Source organism: Rhinoderma darwinii, chromosome 1 (genome assembly GCF_050947455.1).
Source record: "Rhinoderma darwinii isolate aRhiDar2 chromosome 1, aRhiDar2.hap1, whole genome shotgun sequence".
Taxonomy (NCBI): Eukaryota; Metazoa; Chordata; class Amphibia; order Anura; family Rhinodermatidae; genus Rhinoderma; species Rhinoderma darwinii.
The window spans coordinates 50,130,820-50,150,593 of record NC_134687.1 but is presented as its reverse complement, the minus strand read 5'-3'; the positions used below and the strand labels follow the sequence as shown (position 1 = coordinate 50,150,593).

General features: G+C 38.5%; 1 protein-coding gene and 2 long non-coding RNA genes across 11 annotated transcripts in view; 1 reads left to right on the top strand and 2 right to left on the bottom strand.

The window, feature by feature from the left end:
• The window catches only part of KCNIP4 (potassium voltage-gated channel interacting protein 4), a 542,821-nt gene that overhangs the window by 113,012 nt on the left and 410,035 nt on the right, over window positions 1-19,774 (top strand). The gene's annotated exons all lie outside the window — the stretch shown is intronic.
• On the bottom strand, window positions 2,411-19,372 carry LOC142749956 (uncharacterized). Of its 8 annotated transcripts, none has more exons than XR_012882524.1 (10): window positions 14,662-14,765; window positions 14,143-14,530; window positions 10,684-10,784; window positions 9,950-10,027; window positions 9,783-9,846; window positions 8,962-9,656; window positions 8,785-8,839; window positions 8,222-8,414; window positions 8,076-8,132; window positions 2,411-2,688 (listed from the first exon to the last, which is right to left on the bottom strand). It is a non-coding gene; the product is annotated as an uncharacterized LOC142749956 (long non-coding RNA). The 8 variants fall into 8 exon arrangements; XR_012882525.1 differs by having other exon boundaries at window positions 8,962-9,651; window positions 14,662-14,764; XR_012882520.1 differs by lacking the exon at window positions 14,662-14,765 and adding an exon at window positions 19,298-19,372 and having other exon boundaries at window positions 8,962-9,846; window positions 14,143-14,212.
• LOC142749971 (uncharacterized) lies at window positions 11,070-13,192 on the bottom strand. 2 transcript variants are annotated; one of them, XR_012882527.1, is made up of 4 exons: window positions 13,133-13,192; window positions 12,900-12,964; window positions 12,397-12,787; window positions 11,070-12,311 (listed from the first exon to the last, which is right to left on the bottom strand). It is a non-coding gene; the product is annotated as an uncharacterized LOC142749971 (long non-coding RNA). The 2 variants fall into 2 exon arrangements; XR_012882526.1 differs by lacking the exon at window positions 13,133-13,192 and having other exon boundaries at window positions 12,900-13,009.

The following is a 19,774-nucleotide window of genomic DNA, read 5'->3' as shown; positions in this document are numbered from 1 at the left end:
CAGCATCTGACGTCATCCAGGCAGGCCCCTGTAGCAGCTGTCAGATTGGCTGCCGCGGTTTCATGGGATGCAAAGTCATGACTGCAGGAAGAAGAAGGGCATTCTGGATAAGTATGATTTTTTTTAAATTTCCATTGTTGCAATTTTTGCTGCGGAATCGCTGCGAATACGCTGCAAAAGTTGCAACACTAGCCGTTCTGTTGCAGGTTTTGCATCCCCATTGAATTCAATAGGGAAATCACACAACGTAAAATCAACAAAAACGAAGCATAAATTTACATGCTGCGGCGTTAAATTCCGCACCGCAGGTCAAGTTATGAACGTTTACGCTGCGTTTTTTTTCCGCAGCTTGGGCATGAGATTTTCTGGATCTCATCCACTTTGCTGCTACTGTAAATGCGGCGGAATTTCCGCACAGAATTCCGTTGTGGAAATTCTGCAGTGTTTACGCTACATGGGAACCCGGCCTTAAGGCTCATGCACACAAGCATAATTGAGACCTGTGTATAGATGCTGCAAAGTGGGCCCCTGCTGCGCCTCCATGAGACTCCAATATCCACATAAAGCAACATGAAAAACTAAACTGATTGAAAGCCTCATGACAAATTGACATCAGTTTCTATTTGTTTTTTCAATCCGTCACTCATTCACCACAATTTTTATTAAAGGCAACAGTAGCGCATGAATAGGTCAGTATTGTCCACTTAATCAGACTCTAAAATTAATGCAGGCCCAAACCCTAAATTGTATTTATGCCCCTAAAAAAAAATAAGACAACAAATCCCAAAATAAATTCAGACGAGATCCCAAAATTGCTGCTTGATTGCGTCATACGATGGATTAGCACAGTGTTATTCCTTCCATTAAACACAGAAGCCATGACACTACTGTGAACATAGGCTTAGGCCAGGATCTCACACAGGTATGATGCCGTTTTTGGCTCAGATTATTTAAGCCAAAGCCAGTTCGGATCCAAAAGGAAGAAAAGGTATAAAGAAAGATTGATGCATCTCCTTTATTTTGTGTCCGCTTCTGGGTTTGGCTAAAAAAAGCTGTACAAAAAACTGCCACATAAACTGCATTAAAACTGTGTGTGATCCTGGCCTTACAAATATATATATTGCAAAAAAAAAAGCCAAGTGTGAACCTGGCCTGAGGCACACTAAGTCACTTAGACTGCAACACGGGTTTGTATTATGTACCCAATTGAAGTTTGTGTGCCTCTATGTGCGTCCTCGCCTTGCCTACATCAGGTTTTTTTTCCCATTAAGATAAAAAAACAAAAAAACTGATCATGATGAAACTGATCAAGGCTGATGAAGAATCAGTTTTTACTTTTTGACATAAAAATATTGCAAAAAATCCTTAGACTTCATGCACAATGTAATGTTATGGCTCCGTATGGTATGGAGCGCGAGCCTGCTATAGTCCTATATGTACCTCCATGTGTGATAACAGGTTAAATAATCATTATACAATCATTATACAATATGTAACAGTTTGAAAAAATCAAAAAGTTTACAAAAAGTGTAGAGAAAAAACATGGTTAGATACACTTAAGGTATGTTCACACTCTTAAAAAATGGCTGTAAAATACGGAGCTGTTTTCAAGGGAAACAGCCTCTGATATTCAGCCATTTTTTATGCATCAAGTGTTTTTTTTATGCGTTTTTTACGGCAGTTTTTGGAGTAGTTTTTCTATTGAGACAATGAAAAATGGCTCCAAAAACGGCTCAAGAAGAGACATGCACTTCTTTTTTACGGGGCGGTTTTTTACGTGCCGTTATTACAAATGGACGCGTAAAAAACGCCCCATGAGAACGAAACGCTGTTTCTCCCTGTGAAATCAATGGGCAGATGTTTGGAGGCGTCCAGCTTCCGTATTTTCAGCCGTTTCTCGTGGCATTTACAGCCTGTAAGACGGCAGAAAATAAGCCGTCTGAACATACCCTCAGGGCATGTTCAGACGTGGCAGAATTTTTCAGCTGCAAATGTTGGTGCAGATTCGGGGCAATTACGCAACGAATCTGCACCAACATTTTCATATTTGACAGGTAATTCAGACGTTGCCACAGAGTTCAGTTTTTGCATTGCAAAGGCTGAAATCCGCAGTGAAATTCCGCTTCTTCTCCGCAATGGAAAGTGCATGCTGCGGAGGGAAAATTCTGCACCGCAGCCTGATTTCCGCAAACTAATTTTCTGCAACGTCTGAACTAAGTTTCCTAAAAATGTATAGAAAGAAATGAAAAAAACGGCGCTGGAGAATTCCACTGCGGACTGTCCGCAGCGCAATTCCACAGCAATTCCGCTACGTCTGAACATGCCGTTAGAATTCGACCAGACAGCAAAGCTACATGTTGTTAAACCAACCCTATAACAATATTCTAAAGAAGCGTCTCAAAGCAAAGAGTTAATGTTTCAGTGCTTAATTATAATTTTAATTATTTTTGCCGCTAAACTCAGATGCATCCGTTGGATAAGAAAATGACAATTATTTTTAGCTCTGTGTTATGCAAATAAGATATTTATATTCTGAGAAGTCAAGTGGCAATCCATCTTCCAGACCCAGACCTTCAGGTGACAGCTGGACATGACCTTGGAGCCAGCGATTTTTGTGTATTAGAAATCATTAAGCAGAGATGATGAATTCAGGTCTGTGCTCGGACTGCGCGCGGATCACTCCGGCATCTACAAGAGGTGACAAGGTTAACTCGAATTTTACATCTTTCCTAAAATTCATCAAACAGATGTTCATTTATCAAAGTCTTGAAAACACAGCGGCTTCACGTGCGCATTTGTTGTCATTCTCATGCTACATATAGGCACGCTGTCACGCACATATCATAGATTGTCAAATATGCCATCGGTTATGTTCTATTTTGATATATAATTTTACACAATATTTTGGCAAGGGAATCAACAGACAGAAGGTGCAGAGAATTAACATGCAAATGTTTTCTTCATTAGTACCAGCAGCTGAGAAACACGACTGCGACTAATACTATGATATGTCACGGTATACAAGACCTCATAGGGAGAACAAAATGTATCATTTTCCGATGGTCTCATGGGCTAATATCAAACATTACTATTGAAATTATATGCAACATATCTCATCATTTTAAAAATATAATACTAATAATGTTTCAACTTTTAAAGGGGAAGTACATAATAAAATCTTTCTCTGACAAGTCACAGTGACATGTCAGCAGACGTTTAAAATTGTGTCTGGAGGGGGATGGGGCATGACACTGATTTCCTAACTTAGGGGTTACACAGCTCTATAGAGTTCCATAACTGGAAATTTCTGATACACTGTTCATGTTACTGCACCACTAAAATTATTAATAGGGCATGGCCAGATGTGGCGTATTTCTGCCGACACTGTCCGCATCAATGCCGCACATAATCTGCGTTGCAGATTTCGTTGCGGCTTTGCCTAAAATGTGCAGTAAATTGATGCGGATTAGCCGTTGCGCATTCAGGTGAAGAGTACAGCCTGCTGTCTTTTAAAACATTTCATCTCAATCTGGCTATAGACCTCGAAACACATAGGTCCAGCCAGAATGAAGAAATATCCTGTTCGTAAAACCAATCCGCAACGCAACACACATAACATCTGCGGATTTCATTGCGGAATTTTGAATCTCCATTGAAGTCAATGGAGAAATTCCGCAACAAGTCTGCAACAAGTCCGCAACAGCAAGTGTATGCTGCGGACACCAAATTCTGCACCGCAGCCTATGGTCCGCAGCGGAGTTTTCCGCCACGTCTGCATGAACCTAACTAAAAAGGTGTTGAAACCAATGGAGAAAATGTCTGCAGCGGAATTCCAGAGCAATTCCGCCACGTCTGGCCGTGCCCTAAAACAAGAATTAGGTTTCAGTCATGAAAGCTTCCAACTCTATACAAAGAGCTCTGCATCTCTTCAATTGGGGAATTGGCAAAGGGTATAAGTGCATAGATCCCACTGATGTAGATTAAGTTACCTTTTAAGGGGTTTTCTGAAATTAGAAGAAAGAAACAGTGCCACTCTTGTTTACAGGCTCTGCTCAGCATTGCATCTCAGTCCCATTCATTTGAATGGGGCTGAGCTGGAATACTAGACACGGTCCATGGACAAAATAAGTGAAAAAACAGCAGACCCTTTTTCTAATCTCCGACAACCCTTTTAATGCACAATGTCACACATAAGCACAAAAAAAAACTATTTAACCCCTTAAGGACATGGACTAGTTTGCACGTTCAGGACTCAGCCCCATTTTTCAAATCTGACGTGTCACTTTATGTGGTAATAACTTTGGAATGCTTTTACTTATCCAAGTGATTCTGAGATTGTTTTCTTGTGACACATTATACTATAAGTTAGTGGCAAAATTTTGTTGATACATTCAGTATTTTATTGTGAAAAACACCAAAATGTAGCGAAAAACTGCAAGAATTTGTATTTTTCTAAATTTAAATGTATCTGTTTGTAATACCACACAAAATAAATGCTAATTAACATTTCCCACATGTCTACTTTAGATTGGCATAGTTTTTTGTACATCCTTTTATTTTTCTAGGAACTTTAGCAGAAATTTCTCACATTTTCAAGAAAATTTCAAAAGGCTATTTTTACAGGGGCCAGTTCAGATGTGAAGTGCTTTTGACGGGCCAATACAATGCAAACCCCCAGAAGTCACCCCATTTTAAAAACTGAACCCCTCAAAGTATTCTAAACAGCATTTAGAAAGTTTGTTAACCCTTTAGGCGTTTCACAAGAATTACAGCAAATTAGAGGTGAAATTTACAAATTTCATTTTTTTTGCAGAAATTCATTTTTAATCCTTTTTTTTCTGTAACACAGAAGGTTTTACCAGAAAAATGCAACTTAATATTTATTACCCGGATTCTGTCGTTTTTAGAAATATCCACATGTGGCCCTGGGTGTGCTAATTCACTGAAAGACAGACCTCCGCAGCAAAGGAGCACCTAGAGGATTTTGGGGACTCCTTTTTATTAGAATATATTTTAAGCACCAGGTCAGGTTTGAAGAGATCTTGTGATGCCAAAACAGTGGAAACACTCCCAAAAAGACACCATTTGGCAAACCACACCCCTCAAGGAATTTATCAAGGGGTATAATGGGCATTTTGACCCCACGTTTTTTTTTGCTATATTTAGTGGAATGAAGCCGTGAAAATGAAAATCAAAATTTTTCCAATAAAACAAAGACATTTTCTATTTTTACAAGGCATAAAGGAGAAAAAGCACCCCAACATTTGAAAATAAATGTCTCCAGATTACGGAAATACCCCATATGTGATGATAAACTGGTGTTTGGACACGGCAGGGCCCAGAAGGGAAGGAGCACCATTTGGCTTTTTGAGCTCAAGATTTGCGGCAATAATTTTTGGGTGCCATGTCGCATTAGCAAAGCCCCTGAGGGACCAAATCAGTGGAAAACCCCCAAAAGTTACCCCATTTTGGAAACTACACCCCTCAAGAAATTTATTGAGGGGTATAGTGACCATTTTGACCCCACAGGTTTTTTGCTGACTTTAGTGGAATTAGGCCGTGAAAATGAAAATCAAAATTTTTTCTAATAAAATGTTGACATTTTTAATTTTTACAAGGCATAAAGGAGAAAAAGCACCCCAACATTTGAAAATAAATTTCTCCCGATTATGGCAATACCCCATAAGTGGTCATAAACTGCTGCTTGGACACACGGCAGGGGTCAAAAAGGAAGGGTCACCATTTGGAGCTCAAATTTAGCTGGAATGGTTTTCGGGTGCCATGTCACATTTGCAAACTGCCTGCGAGACCAAAACAGTAGGCACCCCCCAAAAGTGACCCCATTTTGGAAACTACACCCCTTAAGAAATCTATCCAGGGGTATAGTAAGCATTTAGACCCCACTGGTCTTTTGCAAAATGTATTGGAATTAGGCCTCGTTTACACGAGCGTGATATACGTGTAAACCAGGCCTTAGGCCGTAAAAATGAATATCAGCATTTTTTCCACTAAAAAGTTGCATTTTTTCATTTTCACAAGGGATAAAGAGGAAAAAGCCGCCCAACATTTATAAAGCAATTTCTCCAGAGTACGACAGTACCCCACACATGGTCGTAAACTGCTGTTTGGACACACGAAAGGGCTCAGAAAGGCAGGAGCGCTATTTGGCATGCAGATTTTGCTGGATTGGTTTTTGGGTGCCATGTCGAATTTGCAAAACCCTGAGGTACCAGAATACAGTGGAAGCCCCTAAGAAGTGACCCCATTTTGGAAACTACACCCCTCAAGGCATTTAACATTTGCCTGGACATATGACAGAGCTCAGAAGTGAAGAGCAACATGCGCATTTGAGGTCCATTTTGGTGATTTTCACAGCATTGGCCCACAATTGCAGGGCTCTGAGGTCAAATAGCAAAACAAACCCCCAAGTAGTGACTCCCATTTGAAGGGTTGTAGTGAGCATTTTACTCCCACAGGTGTTTTTTCATTAGTAATTAATGCGCAGCGGATGGTGCAAAGTGAAAATAGCAATTTTCCACTGATATGCCATTTTAGTGCGCACTATGTTATGCCCTGTTTGTGCCACCGAAGACACACATCTCGTAAACTGCTAAGCTGATTCCCCCGGGTATGGCGATGCCATATATGTGGACGTAAACTGCTGTTTGGGCACACTGTAGGGCTCAGAAGAGAGGGAGCGCCATTTGGATTTTGGAGTGCAGATTTTGCTTGGCAGTAGTTTTGTTTGGAAGTTTTACTGGTATTTCAGTTTATAATGTGGGGGCATATGTAATTTGTGCAGAGAACATCCGGGCATAATAAGAGGGTATAATAATGTGGTAAATAAAAAATATTTCAGAGATATGTGGCCAGTGTCGCATCAATGGCCAATGGTGCCCATCAAGTGTATCAATGGTGCCCAATGTTATCCGCTTTTGGACACTCTGCACATTCTGTGTCACCATATTCTGAGAGCCAGAATTTTTTTATTGTTCAGTCACAAAAAGCTGTGTAAGGGCTTGTTTTTTGCAGGACGGGTTGTAGTTTTTATTGGTACTATTTTGGGGTACATACGACTTTATGATCACTTTTTATTCCATGTTTTGTGAGGGGTGGTGATAAAAAAAGACAGTGATTTTTTTGCGGTGTTCCCCGTGCGGGAAAAATAATATTGTAGTTTTATAGTTTGGGTCGTTACAGACGCGGCGATACCAAATATGTGTACTTTTTTAACATTCTAATTTTTTTCCAATAATAAAAGCCCTATTATAGGAAAAAAGGCAGTGTTTGTTTTTATTAACTTGAAACTTTTATTTTTACACTTTTATTCAACTTTTTTATTAACTTTTTTCAACTTATTTTTTTGTCCTACTAGGGGGACTTGAGGTCCTGCACCTCTGATCTTTACTCTAAAGCATTGCACTACCCACGTAGTGCAATGCATTAGAGCTATCAGTCATTCACTGACAGCAAGCCTATTAGGTCCCGTACGTGGCAGACCAGGAGGCCGTTATTAGGCCTCCGGTTACCATAGCAGCGATTCGTCACAATAACATTATGTCGATGCCGATCGCTACAAACCACTAAGAAGCCGCGACCACGGAATTTGAGGGTTTAATGGCAGGGTTCCGAGCTAACTCCGTTCCCTGCCGTTACAGCACGGTGTCAGCTGTAACATACAGCTGACACCAACGGCTGATGTCACAGGCTCAGCTTCTGAGCCTGCACCATCTTGAAACTGTGTCCGGACGCCTTTTAGGCCTTGCCTCCGGGTGGGACCTAGCAGGCTTCCGTTCTAGGCAGACAGGAGGCCATTGCAGGGTTCCGATCGGCTTGTAAAGACCATAGATGCAGCTCTCGGTTTTTAGGGCTACATCTAAGGGGTTAAACGGCCGTATCGGAGGCTAGCTGTGATGTAATAGTCTATCAGTTTGCGTTAACAGGACAACTCCTGTGACAGACTATTACGTCACATAGCGGGAAGGAATTAAAAAAAGTCATTTTTAGGTGGAACAACAAATCCCCCTCAGTCATATACCTGTTCAAATGGACATTGCCAAAATTTAACACTTTACCTCTAATCCAATGCCTTCGTTGAAGTCTCTATTTATGCCAAGGGTGAGTGGTTCTTCCTGCAGAGGTACATTATAGTTTAATATATATCAATATGTGTTCTTATCTGTTGCATCAATAGAACTATTTCAATTGTATATGTTCTTACCTTATGTTACAAAATTCTGATATCATTTAATCCCGCTGGTTGACTTGATGGACGATTTTCCAGATCTTCTTGACTAATGCCTCCATAAAAGCCCTTATTCAATGACCATGGAGTCAAATTGGGTATTCCCACCAGTGGCTTTACTATTATGTATGAATTTTTTACTGTTTAGTCCGTCTCTTCCATTAAAGTCCTATTTGAAGTTGGGGAGTAACAAAAAAAAAAAAAAGAGTAAGGCGTTGTCCTAACTCATTAATAGAAATTCCAAATATTCCACCATGATGATCTGAACTTGATAAAAAAATATAATATGTTCTTATAGATGTTGCCATTGCTTACAATGGTACTTATATGTAACGGCCTAATACCACAGCGTCTTAAGGGGACACTTGATGGTTGATTTTAAACTTCTCTAGGGCAGTATAGTCCTTAACGGTGACAAGGAAACTTAAATATGTTTCTCCTTTAGATGGTCTATACAGCTTCAGATATATAACTATATTTAGATAGATGTTATAAAAAATAAATAAAACTACAAATATATGTATAGTATGTGTAAATACCTGATACTTTGCATCCAACAGCAGGACAAGTCCAGTGCCCCAATCAAATTCCTACCTAAGTGCAAGAAAATAAAAAGCTATCTGTCTACAAGGGGTAAACTCATATAATTATAACTAAGTGAAAGTTGTTTCCAATAATCCACCATGATTTTGAAATTTGCATAAATAAATTCTTACTTATCTTGCAAGAACCCAGTTTGTTAAAATGTATCCAAGGGGGTGACTTGATGGTTGACTTCCACACGTCCGTCCATTGAAGTCCTCATCAAGAACGTGGGAAATTATATAGAAACGTAAGAAACACTGTTACTTTCTTTTTAAGGTGGTAGTGGTCTTGCCTAGTCATATATGCACAGGTCCTTATCAATCACTATAGAAGGGTTGCTTTCAGGGATGACTGTATCCTATCTATCTATCTATCTATCTATCTATCTATCTATCTATCTATCTATCTATCTATCTATCTATCTATCTATCTATCTATCTATCTATCTATCTGTCTGTCTGTCTGTCTGTCTGTCTGTCTGTCTGTCTATCTATCTAATCATATAATATGCTTGTGCACACTTTAAGGGGTTAAAATATTAAGCAATCGTTGTGAGTGTGGTTTATCTAACCCTCTGAGATCAGCTGTTAGAATTACATAGCGATCATTCAAATGAATAGCTGTCCATGTAATGCCTGAATAGGCCAGGTCTGCCAAGAACAGCTTTCTATTCTGGCTCATGGGGAAGGTCCTGAGTGGAGGACTCCCCACATTATGTTGTCCATATATACCTTAACAGGGCATTTAGACGAAGTCTGTCTTTATGAGATAACCTCTTTAAGAAAAAGCTTTCCTGATATCCCACAGAGAGGAATCCGATCCTGTCCTTGTGAATAAATATACATTATGTATGTATGGAACCAGAATACAGACATGTGCAGTACATAAACCATTAGATACAGTTTTGGAAAAATTAAAACTATGTTGATATATATCCACAAAAATCTTATACCGCTGGGTCCATTGGGGGTGATTTGTTCTTCTTGCTGCTCTAGTCTATTCGCTCCTTGAAAATCCTACGGATAGAAAATAGACGTAAATTGGTTATTTCCTCAGACGAATACAGCAGTTTTACATATGTGTGTGTATATATATATATATATCTGTAAGTGTAAATACCTGATAACGCGGTATCCAATGGAGGTGATTTGATACTTGATATTCATCCTCCTCTATTCTAGTGCATCCATTGAAGTCCTGGTGGATAAGAAATAACCTCTCTTTCTCTCTCTCTCATATATATATATATATATATATATATATATATATATATAGTTATGTATGTATGTATGTATGTATGTATGCATGTATAGTGTGCATATCAGAGACTTAATGGTGGCTATCAAATTCTATAAATAAAATGCTTATTATTACAACGCAGCATTTCTTAAACATCGTAGCACACCATAGCACCCTACTTAAACAGAGTATCGCGCTGTTTATTAAAGTAGTATACCCAAGATTACCATTTATCACATATCCATCAGATAGCTGATACATTTCTGATCGCCGGGAAGCCCACCGCTGAAATCCCAACTAACCACTAGAATGGGGGTCCCGAAGTCTATAGGACTGCCTGAAATAGTTGAGTGCTGTACTACTCAATAGACAGTAAACAGAGGAGCTTAAATATATTTCCTTTCAAGCTCAAGTGCCCCCCCCCCCCGGTTGTGTATTAGAAATCAGTAATAAAGTCTCAATAACCAGGCATTTCTATTAAAATACATAAGTAAAATATATAAAGTAAAAAAAACAAAACCTTATTTGATATTGAACTAAAAAATGTTAGATATTATATTTATTACATTATTTTCACACTTTGCTGACAACATATACCTAAAATATGTTCTTACCTTATATTCACCTTGATCAGAGATAATAATATTTTCCCTCTCTGGTTCTTATATAAAAGGACCTGATGCCACGGTGTCCAGCGGAGATGTTTCTCCAACTCCTCCATCAATGTTCGGATAGATAAAAATAGTGGTACAAAAATAATCTCACTTAGATCCTACATATTTATAAAAGCTTGCGCATCTGAGGCATTACTGCAGTAACTGAATGCTGTTTCCAATACCCCGCCATGATGACTCCAAAGTCATAAAAATATAATATATTCTTACCTTTTGTTGAACAATGAAAATCTATATTGATATCTATATGGAAAAACCTGATACCACGAAATCCAATGGGGTGACCTAATGGTTGACTTTCAGGCTCTTTCTGTCCCGTGTCTCCAACAAAGTCCTAATAGAAATAATTATATATACCCCAAGAGTTGAATATGGCAGAACATAAATCTATATTTGTGTTTCTTTCTGTGCGAGTATGGATGTAGCCATCTTTATCTTGACTCTGATAACTTGCTGCAGCGTGATATCACACAACAAAAGCCATTGAAAAGTAATTGCAAAAGTCAAGATAAGGTATCGTGCCACTGTGTATTTAATGCGTTAAAAGTCAGGATAAAGGCTGCTACACCTGTAATTGAAAATGTTTCCCAATACTTCCCCTTAATGATTAAAAAACATAAAACTTGCTCTGACATAGGGCAGGACAATTAATCGAAAAATAACCAAAATCAAAATTAACCAACTCAATCTGGCTTTCAACTGTGTCTGCATCCTCAGGACGCAGATACTGTTAAATTCAATGGCAGAGCAGGGAGCTGTAAGGTCCCTGCTCTACCATTCACTATGTATCGACAAACGCTCACGACTCGACGCAGACAGGCGCGAGGCAGTGATATCATCGCACCTATCTGCACCGAGCCACACAGACTGGTGGAGCAGAGGGATCTGCTCCACTCGTCGTTGAAACGGGGTTAGGTGAATATGTTTTTTATTAGGTACTATTAGGGCTGTGTGGGGGCAGCTACGGGGGCAATATACTGTGTGGGGTTAGCTATGGGGCTTTATACTGTGTGGGGGCAGTTATGGGGTATTATACTGTGTGGAGGGCAGCTATGGGGGACATTATACTGTGTGGAGGGCACCTGTAGGGGGCATTATACTGTGTGGAGGGCAGCTATAGGGGTACATTATACTGTTTGGAGGGCATCTATAGGGGCATTATACTTTATAAGGGCAGCTAGAGGGGGCATTATACAGTGTGAGGAGCATTGTCAGGCAATATACTCTGTGGGGGCAGTGTCAGCCAGCCCTACTCTGGCAGTAACTTTATTCCTTGGATTCATTCAGTTTATATGATGGTCGATTTTGAAGCCTCTTTAACACAACGCCTTCTCCATAGTCCTGATTGTAGACAACAGACTTATAATGGTTCTTTCCTTAGATGATTGCAGTAGTTGTTACATATGTGTATGTAGAGGAATAATGGTGGCTTCTAAATTCTATAAATAATATACCTCATATTCATCATAATCCGTGTTATTAATATTTTTCTCACTTTATGTGTATATATAAGAAGCTGATGCGAATCTATGCAACAAAGATCGTTCTCCAATGGCTCCATCAATGTTCTGATTGATGAAAATAGTAAAACAATAAGAATCTCCACTTATTGTAAATTGTATGTAAGTGTTTGTGTAAGGATCTGATTGATACCTTATTATCCAACAGACTGACTTGATGGGTGATATTTAGGTTCCTCTAGTGCGTCCATGGAAGTTCTAGTCGAAAACAAGAGAAATAAAAGGATTTTTACTTTAATGGGTTTATTATTGTTCAACATATTTATAAAAGCTTGCGCATCTGAGGCATTACTGCAGTAACTGAATGCTGTTTCCAATACCCCGCCATGATGGCTCCAAAATATAATATATTCTTACCTTTTGTTGCAGAACTAAAATCTACATTAAATCTGATTGTAAAAACCTAAACCCACAACATCCAATGGGGTGACCCGATGGGTGATTTTCAGGCTCCTTCTGTCCAATGCCTCCATCAATTACTCATGATCTTCATGCTCCTCTATTCCTGTTCATCCATTGAAATCCTGGAGGTCAAGAATCAAAAAGATGTTTCTATCAAGGGTTTATTATATCAACAAAACATCTCTCGCTTAGATCCTATTGTAATTTATATGTGTTTGTGTAAGGATCTGATACCTTATTATCCAACAGACTGACTTGATGGTTGATATTTAGGTTCCTCTAATGCGTCCACGGAAGTTCTAGTCAAAAACAAGAGAAATAAAAGGATTTTTACATTAATAGGTTTATTTTTATTCAACATATTTATAAAAGCTTGCATATCTGAGGCATTACTGCAGTAACGGAATGCTGTTTCCAATACCCCGCCATGACGGCTCCAAAGTCATATAAATATAATACATTCTTACCTTTTGTAGCAAAATTAAAATCCAAACTGATATCCCTATGTAGAAACCTGATACCACGACATCCAATGGGGTGACCAGATGGGTGACTTTCAGGCTCCTTCTGTCCAATGTCTCCATCAATGACTCCTGATCTTCATGCTCCTCTATTCCTGTGCCTCTATTGAAATCCTGGAGATCGAGAAATAAAAAACATGCTTCTACCAAGGGTTTAATTATGCCAACATAACATGTCATCTTGTATATACTGTATAAGAACCTGATGCCACGGTGTCCAACACAATCTTCAATGGCTCCATCATTGTTCTGTTGATGAAATTGTTAAAACAATAAGAATCTCCCTTAGATCCAATTGTAAATTCTATGTAAGTGTTTGTGTAAGGATCTGATACCTTATTATCCAACAGACTGACTTGATGGTCGATATTTAGGCTCCTCCATGAAAGTCCTAATTTAAAACAAGGGAAATAAAAGGATTTTTATTTTAATGGGTTTATTATCATTCATCATATTTATAAAAGCTTGCGCATCTGAGGCATTACTGCAGTAACTGAATGCTGTTTCCAATACCCCGCCATGACGGCTCCAAAGTCATATAAATATAATATATTCTTACCTTTTGTAGCAAAATTAAAATCCACATTGATATCTATACTTACAAACGTGATACCACGACATCCAATGGGGTGACCCAATGGGTGATTTTCAGGCTCCTTCTGTCCAGTGCCTCCATCAATGACTCCTGATCTTCATGCTCCTCTATTCCTGTGCATCAATTGATCCATTGAAATCCTGGAGATCGAGAAATAAAAAACACGCTTCTACCATGGGTTTAGTTATGCCAACATAACATCTCATCTTGTATATACTGTATAAGAACCTGATGCCCCGGTGTCCAAAAAAATCTTCAATGGCTCCATCAATGTTCTGTTGATGAAATTGTTAAAACAATAAGAATCTCCCTTAGATCCAATTGTAAATTGTATGTAAGTGTTTGTGTAAGGATCTAATACCTTATTATCCAACAGACTGACTGGATGGTCGATATTTAGGCTCCTCCAGTTCAGGGCATCCACAAAAGTCCTAGATGAAAACAAGAGAAATAACAGGATTTTTACTTTAATGGGCTTATAATATTATTCAACATATTTATAAAAGCTTGCGCATCTGAGGCATTACTGCAGTAACTGAATGCTGTTTCCAATACCCCGCCATGATGGCTCCAAAGTCATAAAAATATAATATATTCTTACCTTTTGTTGCAGAACTAAAATCTACATTAAATCTGATTGTAAAAACCTAAACCCACAACATCCAATAGGGTGACCTGATGGGTGATTTTCAGGCTCCTTCTGTCCAGTGCCTCCATCAATAACTCATGATCTTCATGCTCCTCTATTCCTGTTCATCCATTGAAATCCAAGAGGTCAAGAATCAAAAAGATGTTTTTATCAAGGGTTTATTATATCAACAAAACATCTCTCGCTTAGGTCCTATTGTAATTGATATGTGTTTGTGTAAGGATCTGATACCTTATTATCCAACAGACTGACTTGATGGTTGATATTTAGGTTCCTCTAGTGCGTCCATGGAAGTTCTAGTCAAAAACAAGAGAAATAAAGGATTTTTACTTTAATGGGTTTATTTTTATTCAACATATTTATAAAAGCTTGCGCATCTGAGGCATTACTGCAGTAACTGAATGCTGTTTCCAATACCCCGCCATGATGGCTTCAAAGTCATATAAATATGATATATTCTTACCTTTTGTAGCAAAATTAAAATCCACACTGATATCCCTATCTAAAAACCTGATACCATGACATCCAATGGGGTGACCTTGTGGTTGACTTTCAGGCTCCTTCTATCCAATGTCTCCATCAATGACTCCTGATCTTCATGCTCCTCTATTCCTGTGTCTCCATTGAAATCCTGGAGATCGAGAAATAAAAAACACGCTTTTACCATGGGTTTAGTTATGCCAACATAACATCTCATCTTGTATATACTGTATAAGAACCTGATGCCACGGTGTCCAACACAATCTTCAATGGCTCCATTAATGTTCTGTTGATGAAATTATTAAAACAATAAGAATCTCCCTTAGATCCAATTGTAAATTCTATGTAAGTGTTTGTGTAAGGATCTGATACCTTATTATCCAACAGACTGACTGGATGGTCTATATTTAGGCTCCTCCATGAAAGTCCTAATTTAAAACAAGGGAAATAAAAGGATTTTTACTTTAATGGGTTTATTTTTATTCAACATATTTATAAAAGCTTGCGCATCTGAGGCATTACTGCAGTAACTGAATGCTGTTTCCAATACCCCGCCATGATGGCTCCAAAGTCATAAAAATATAATATATTCTTACCTTTTGTTGCAGAACTAAAATCTACAGTACATTAAATCTGATTGTAAAAACCTAAACCCACAACATCCAATGGGGTGACCCGTTGGGTGATTTTCAGGCTCCTTCTGTCCAGTGCCTCCATCAATGACTCCATGCTCCTCTATTCCTGTGCATCCATTGAAATCCTGGACGTCAAGAAATAAAAAGATGTTTCTATCAAGGGTTTATTATATCAACTAAACATCTCTCACTTAAATCCTATTGTAATTTATATGTGTTTGTGTAAGGATCTGATTGATACCTTATTATCCAACAGACTGACTTGATGGGTGATATTTAGGTTCCTCTAGTGCGTCCACGGAAGTTCTAGTCGAAAACAAGAGAAATAAAAGGAATTTTACTTTAATGGGTTTGTTTTTATTCAACATATTTATAAAAGCTTGCGCATATGAGGCATTACTGCAGTAACTGAAAGCTGTTTCCAATACCCCGCCATGATGGCTCCAAAGTCATATAAATATGATATATTCTTACCTTTTGTATCAAAATTAAAATCCACATTGATATCTATACTTAAAAACCTGATACCACGACATCCAATGGGGTGACCCGATGGGTGATTTTCAGGCTCCTTCTGTCCAGTGCCTCCATCAATGACTCCTGATCTTCATGCTCCTCTTTTCCTGTCCATCCATTGATCCATTGAAATCCCGGAGATCGAGAAATAAAAAACACGCTTCTACCATGGGCTTAGTTATGCCAATATAACATCTCATCTTGTATATACTGTATAAGAACCTGATGCCACGGTGTCCAACAAACTCTTCAATGGCTCCATCAATGTTCTGTTGATGAAATTGTTAAAACAATAAGAATCTCCCTTAGATCCAATTGTAAATTCTATGTAAGTGTTTGTGTAAGGATCTAATACCTTATTATCCAACAGACTGACTGGATGGTCGATATTTAGGCTCCTCCATGAAAGTCCTAATTTAAAACAAGGGAAATAAAAGTATTTTTACTTTAATGGGTTTATTATCGTTCAACATATTTATAAAAGCTTGCGCATCTGAGGCATTACTGCAGTAACTGAATGCTGTTTCCAATACCCCGCCATGATGGCTCCAAAGTCATATAAATATGATATATTCTTACCTTTTGTATCAAAATTAAAATCCACATTGATATCTATACGTAAAAACCTGATACCACTTCATCCAATGGGGTGACCCAATGGGTGATTTTCAGGCTCCTTCTGTCCAGTGCCTCCATCAATGACTCCTGATCTTCATGCTCCTCTATTCCTGTGCATCCATTGATCCATTGAAATCCTGGTGATAGAGAAATAAAAAACACGCTTCTACCATGGGTTTAGTTATGCGAACATAACATCTCATCTTGTATATACTGTATAAGAACCTGATGCCACGGTGTCCAACAAACTCTTCAATGGCTCCATCAATGTTCTGTTGATGAAATTGTTAAAACAATAAGAATCTCCCTTAGATCCAATTGTAAATTGTATGTAAGTGTTTGTGTAAGGATCTAATTAATACCTTATTATCCAACAGACTGACTGGATGGTCGATATTTAGGCTCCTCCAGTTCAAGGCATCCACAAAAGTCCTAGATGAAAACAAGAGAAATAAAAGGATTTTTACTTTAATGGGCTTATTATTATTCAACATATTTATAAAAGCTTGCGCATCTGAGGCATTACTGCAGTAACTGAATGCTGTTTCCAATACCCCGCCATGATGGCTCCAAAGTCATAAAAATATGATATATTCTTACCTTTTGTTGCAGAACTAAAATCTACATTAAATCTGATTGTAAAAACCTAAACCCACAACATCCAATAGGGTGACCTGATGGGTGATTTTCAGGCTCCTTCTGTCCAGTGCCTCCATCAATAACTCATGATCTTCATGCTCCTCTATTCCCGTTCATCCATTGAAATCCAAGAGGTCAAGAATCAAAAAAAAAGTTTCTATCAAGGGTTTATTATATCAACAAAATATCTCTCACTTAGATCCTATTGTAATTGATATGTGTTTGTGTAAGGATCTGATTGATACCTTATTATCGAACAGACTGACTTGATGGTTGATATTTAGGCTCCTCTAATGCGTCCACGGAAGTTCTAGTCAAAAACAAGAAAATAAAGGGCTTTTTACTTTAATGGGTTTATTTTTATTCAACATATTTATAAAAGCTTGCGCATCTGAGGCATTATTGCAGTAACTGAATGCTGTTTTCAATACCCCGCCATGATGGCTTCAAAGTCATATAAATATGATATATTCTTACCTTTTGTAGCAAAATTAAAATCCACACTGATATCCCTATGTAAAAACCTGATACCACGACATCCAATGGGGTGACCTGGTGGTTGACTTTCAGGCTCCTTCTGTCCAATGTCTCCATCAATGACTCCTGATCTTCATGCTCCTCTATTCCTGTGCCTCCATTGAAATAAAAAACACGCTTCTACCAAGGGTTTAATTATGCCGACATAATATCTCATCTTGTATATACTGTATAAGAACCTGATGCCACGGTGTCCAACACAATCTTCAATGGCTCCATCAATGTTCTGTTGATTAAATTATTTAAACAATAAGAATCTCACTTAGATCCAATTGTAAATTCTATGTAAGTGTTTGTGTAAGGATCTGATACCTTATTATCCAACAGACTGACTGGATGGTTGATATTTAGGCTCCTCCATGAAAGTCCTAATTTAAAACAAGCGAAATAAAAGGATTTTTACTTTAATGGGTTTATTATGATTAAACATATTTATAAAAGCTTGCACATCTGAGGCATTACTGCAGTAACGGAATGCTGTTTCCAATACCTCTCTATGACGGCTCCAAAGTCATATAAATATAATATAGTCTTACCTTTTGTTGTAAAATTAAAATCTACATTGATATCTATATGTAAAAACCAGATACCACGTCATCCAATGGGGTGACCTAATGGTTGACTTTTAGGCTCTTTCTGTCCCGTGTCTCCATCAGTCCTAATCGAAATAATTATATATACCCCAAGAGTTTAATATAGCAGAACATAAATCTTTATTTGTGTTTCTTTCTGTGCGAGTATGGATGTAGCCATCTTTATCTTGACTCTGATAACTTGCTGCAGAGTGATATCACTCAACAAAAGCCATTGAAAAGTCAAGAAAAAAGGATCGTGCCACTGTGTATTTAATGCGTTAAAAGTCAAGATAAAGACGGCTGCATCTGTAATTGAAGATGTTCCCCAATGCTTCCCCTTAATGATTACAAATATATCAAATTTGCTCTGACATAGGGCAGGGCAATTCATCGAAAAATAACCAAAACCAAAATTAACCGACTCCATCATGCGCATTTCGGTTTCTCCTTTTTTTTTTTTTCTGGTTTCAACTGTATCTGCATCCTCAGGACGCAGATACAGTTAAATGCAATGGTAGAGCAGGGAGATGTAAGGTCCCTGCTCTACCATTCACTATGTATCGTTGGACGCTCACGACTCGGCGCAGACAAAAGCGAGGCAGTGATGTCATCACACCTGTCTGCACCGAGCCATACAGACTGGTGGAGCAGAGGGATCTCCTCCACTCGTCGTTGAAACGAGGTTAGGTGAGTTTATATGATAGTCAATTTTAAAGCTTCTTTAACACAACGCCTTCTCCATAGTCCTTAATTTAGACAATAGACTTATAATGGTTCTTTCCTTAGATGATTACTGTAGTTGTTACATATGTGTATGTTGAGGAATAATGGTGGCTTCCAAATTCTATAAATAAAATATTATTTTACCTCATATTCATCATAATCCGTGTTATTAATATTTTTCTCACTTCATGTGTATGCATAAGAACCTGATGCGAATCTATCCAACAAAGATCGTGTAATGACGGGTTAAGGAGACAGACAGGTGAGCCCTAATCTACCCGCCACTCAGTCCCTGCCTACTTGCACGACCCGTCCTAGGCGACGGAGTACAACTGGGCGACGGTCCCTACGCTCAATACGTGCACGAGAGACAAACAGACAAGGGTACACACAAGCAAAGGGAAATGGGTCAGTTGCCCACAGCAACAAAGTGAGGTTCAAGAGTAGTGAACGAGCCGAGTCAAACCAGGAGTGTACGAGGTACCAAACGCAGAGCAGGAGCGTAGTCAGTAAAGCCAGGGTCAATTTGAAGCAGAGGTCAATAGTACTAGCAGGAACAGCAGAGCCAGGAAACAAGACAGAATCACAGGCAAAGACAAGAAGCAAATGAAGGTATACATA